Source organism: Strongylocentrotus purpuratus, unplaced genomic scaffold, assembly GCF_000002235.5.
Source record: "Strongylocentrotus purpuratus isolate Spur 01 unplaced genomic scaffold, Spur_5.0 spur5_scaffold_18, whole genome shotgun sequence".
NCBI classification, from domain to species: domain Eukaryota; kingdom Metazoa; phylum Echinodermata; class Echinoidea; order Camarodonta; family Strongylocentrotidae; genus Strongylocentrotus; species Strongylocentrotus purpuratus.
Genome location: NW_022145603.1, coordinates 7,642,449 through 7,647,268, shown reverse-complemented (window position 1 = coordinate 7,647,268; position 4,820 = coordinate 7,642,449). Strand labels below are relative to the sequence as shown.

The 4,820-nt window shown below is 40.0% G+C and overlaps 1 long non-coding RNA gene across 1 annotated transcript; it reads left to right on the top strand.

Moving 5' to 3' along the window:
* The first annotated feature begins 761 nt into the window (after positions 1 to 761).
* LOC115925396 lies at positions 762 to 4,820 on the top strand. The gene is made up of 3 exons (XR_004064683.1): positions 762 to 807; positions 3,055 to 3,264; positions 4,743 to 4,820. It is a non-coding gene; the product is annotated as an uncharacterized LOC115925396 (long non-coding RNA).

Sequence of the window (4,820 nt, the reverse complement as noted above, 5' to 3'; positions counted from 1 at the left end):
GCATATTAATTTGTGTGCGCTTTTTGAACCAATCACGCTACACCAGTGATTGGGGCTTCGCTCTGAGTTTCCATGTAGGAAAGGAGTGGTTTTTTGATTTCGGTACGGAAAGTTTGTTTCTATGTTCCTGTTATACCGGGTTTGTAGAAGTTTCGTCCAACGAGGACTCAGTGACTTTGTCCCCGGACCTTTACCGGTGGAATTGTTCAGTAAACGTCTGGCAGTATTTTGCAAGACTTAATTCGACTCTATTTGTACATCAGTGACATCGCCTTACATTTTACTTCATGCAGTGAGAATAGAACATTTTTATCTACGGTTCTGCTCACCCTACATTATTGTATTGACAATCTTTTATCGACATATTTGTTTCTATCGCCATCTTCTGTGTGTTGTCTCGACACGTTGATCATCGTCTTCGTCGAGCATCATCTCACCATCATCTGATTTCATCATACTTCGAGCATTACTGACTCATTCTTTTATTGACTGTCTCATCATCAACGAGATCCTCATCGACCACATCGCCATCTCCAACATCGTTTTCGTCATCATCGTCTTCGACATCATCACTGTCTTCATCATCATCATCGCTGTCTTCGTCATCATCTCCGACATCATCGCTATCGTCGACTTCATCGCTGTCTTCATCATCGTAGTCATCCTTCTCCTCAACATCCCCGTCATCATCGTCACCGTTATCATCAGCAGCATCATCAGCAGCATCAAACTTGACTTCGCCGTAGCTGATCTGGGGGGGGGGGGGGTGTTTCATAAAGCTTTTGACTTACGACTATAACAAATCTGGTATCTATGGAAGCTTAAAAGTGCCACCCAGATGTTGAGATAATTATCTTCGGAAGTCGACATCTTGCTAGCGAAAAGATCAGATGTTGAGATAATTATCTTCGGAAGTCGACATCTTGCTAGCGAAAAGATCAGATGACGAGATCTCGGATCTCATCATGTCGACATCCTGTAGAAGAGATGATCAGATGACAAGTTCCGGATCTCATCATGTCGACATCTTTTAGAAGAGATGATCAGATGACAAGATCCTGGATCTCATCATGTCGACATCCTGTAGAAGAGATGATCAGATGACAAGATCCTGGATCTCATCATGTCGACATCTTTTAGTATAGATGATCAGATGACAAGATCCCGGATCTCATCATGTCGACATCTTTTAGAATAGATGATCAGATGAGAAGATCCCGGATCTCATCATGTCGACATCCTGTAGAAGAGATGATCAGATGACAAGATCCTGGATCTCATCATGTCGACATCTTTTAGAATAGATGATCAGATGACAAGATCCCGGATCTCATCATGTCGACATCTTTTAGAAGAGATGATCAGATGAGAAGATCCCGGATCTCATCATGTCGACATCCTGTAGCAGAGATGATCAGATGACAAGATCCCGGATCTCATCATGTCGACATCTTTTAGAAGAGATGATCAGATAACAAGATCCTGGATCTTATCATGTCGACATCCTTTTGAATATCTCAGAAACATTTTTGAGCAAATTTCAATTGGCTTGCAAAAGTCAGAATGGCCGGGCCTTCCAAAGACAAATTATTCTGTAAATATTTTCCATAATACAAAGTTACTAAACACAGATTTTTTTTGGATGATACAAATATACTAATAGGGTATTATTTCAGTTCCTCTTCATAATTGAACCATCAAATTGTCCACAATTTAATGAAAAGTAATTTAGTTGCATTTCTCCCGCAATACCATCACTGCCAGCCTGCCCAATCACTTGTGTGTGCGATACACACATTTCATGATTTTGTTCAAATTTGTATGGAGGTATATATCACTGTAAGACCTGATTAATGCCTCTGTTGTTTTTTTTTTCATCAATACGGACCAAGGTCAAATTTCAGTGAACTTTCCTGAAAAGCACTTAACTCAATAATCTTTCCCAGCAATAAGATACGTTCACACCATAGATGAATCTTTTTAAAATGCATAATGGTCAGGTCATGTACACTAGCTTGCAAACATTTTAATTTTAATAATCATGATTTTGTTTTTACCCTTTTGCTTGTACTGTACCAAACATTGCAAGTTTATTAAACTTTGACAACTCTTTTTGACACAAAAGATATTATTTCATGGGGGTCTGGGGATACAATTGCGTTGTACGTCAACATACATTGCTGTTTTTTGTTTTTTGTTTTAATTTTATTGTTATGATTTTGTACTGTTATACAGAAGGAAAGTGAAGGCAGTGATAGTAGCAGATGAGATCTGGGATCTTGTCATCTGATCATCTCTTCTAATGGATGTCGACATGATGAGATCCGGGATCTTGTCATCTGATCATCTCTTCAAAAGGATGTCAACATGATGAGATCCGGGATCTTTTTAACTGATCATCTCTTCTGAAGGATGTCGACATGATGAGATCCGGGATCTTGTCATCTGATCATCTCTTCTAAATGATGTCGACATGATGAGATCCGTGATCTTGTCATCTGATCATCTCTTCTAAAAGATGTCGACATGATGAGATCCGGGATCTTGTCATCTGATCATCTCTTCTAAATGATGTCGACATGATGAGATCCGTGATCTTGTCATCTGATCATCTCTTCTAAATGATGTCGACATGATGAGATCCGTGATCTTGTCATCTGATCATCTCTTCTAAATGATGTCGACATGATGAGATCCGTGATCTTGTCATCTGATCATCTCTTCTAAATGATGTCGACATGATGAGATCCGTGATCTTGTCATCTGATCATCTCTTCTAAATGATGTCGACATGATGAGATCCGTGATCTTGTCATCTGATCATCTCTTCTAAAAGATGTCGACATGATGAGATCTGGGATCTTGTCATCTGATCATTTCTTCTACAGGATGTCGACATGATGAGATCCGGGATCTTGTCATCTGATCATCTCTTCTACAGGATGTCGACATGATGAGATCCGAGATCTCGTCATCTGATCTTTTCGCTAGCAAGATGTCGACTTCCGAAGATAATTATCTCAACATCTGGGTGGCACTTTTAAGCTTCCATAGGTATCTATGACAAATCTGATTACGACTATCGTAGCTTGTTATTGAAGTGAAAATACGTTTCATAAAACTAATAACAAAGTGATCGTTTAAAAAACGATCATTACGATTATGCGCGTGCGCAATAGCTCCATTGTGCTTTGCCGTCGTCTGCAATCACCGTGACAATGAACCCAACTTCGCCGCTTGAAATGTTTTTTTCATAGAAATCCCGTAAGTACATGTCATATTTAATCCATAATACGAAGAATTATATTCATAACTCGACATCTGTGTGCTTATTTATATTTAAATACTTTTCCAGCGGTTAAACAAAGATTGATTATGAGAGCTCGCATGCGAGTGTTTGTCAAATTTCATGCGCTCAAACCGAGAGCGGGAGCTGAGTGTAACGCCCGTTCTGGTGGCGGGCACTTTTGCATCAGTCCTACCGTCATCCGATGCTGTTGTCTGGAGTGACTGAGCTGTCAGCTGTCGGAGTTGACTGAGCTGGCTGAGCTGTATAGTGTCGGATTTAAATAAATTTAGAACCGAAAATTACAGTTCTATTTAATCCTAATTATTGAAACAGCAACTCCTGCAGTAAACCGCAAGAACCCAAACAGTGTCTAGATCTAGATTTCAATAGACTCTAGTCTAGATCTAGACTAGAGTAGACTTTAGTTTTAGAGACGAGTCTAGTCTACTGTCTAGACTAGTCTAGAATCAATCTATATCTTTAATTTTTGCGTAGGGTCTAGTCTTAAGACTAAAGAGACTAAAGCTACTGTAGATCTATATAGCTGGGAAAAAATATTTAAACACTTTCGGGGGCTACTTTACAAGATTGGTTACATGAAGGGGGGGGGGGGATAAGAGCACATTTTTTTTGTCCAGGATTTGATAAAAAAATTCGCAACGACTCAGAGAGTCGCTGAATAAGAGGGGGGGGGGGGGTTGAAGGGGGGTAAGAGCACCTTTTTAATTTTTTGGTCGATTGCTATTTCGATCTGTTGGGGGAGGGGGGGGGGTATAGATCTAGGCTTAAGTTAATCCAAGGCCATGGCCGTGGATGCCCTTTTGATTGGCCTCAATGCCCCTCTCATTGGCGTTGGAGATTTCCAATTCTTTCTATTTGTGCTGTAATACAGGAATGTGCCCCACAGAAAAGTGGCCTTGCCCTAAAAATATTGAAATTTAAAGCCTGGCCGAGTAAGTCAGGTTTTTTGGGTCACCCATTAGCACAATTTTTTTTTGTTTTTTTGTTGTTGGGGGGGGGGGGTTTCCTCCAAAACTCACCAAAAAAAAAAATTGAGGGGGGTTCAACCCCCCAACCCCTGCGTACGCGCCTGAGCACAATATCTGTTAATAAATATACCTTGGCCAGCTATATTTAGCATGACGTGTCATCTTGGACAAAAATATCAAAAAAATTAAAATTACTAAATAGTAATGCCCTGCCTCCATGGGTGTCGATCTGTCACTGATACCTATTCATCAGGGGGATGATCTATTCATTCATCCCCCCCCCCCCTCCTTCAATAGAAAATAAAGGATGAGAAACTTCCCATTTTTGTTAGTTGGCCTATAATGAAGGAGGTTTTTTGTGTGAAATCCAAATTAAAACACGTTAATTCTGCAAATGCTCATCAAACTTAAATGGTCATACTCAGTTTTCATTCTAAATATTAAATTCCCCCTCTCTTTTACAGGAAAATGTACATTGAGACTTGTCGCAGTACCAAATGCTTGCCTCCTCTGAGAATGTGCTTGAAACAAGAATGTCCTGA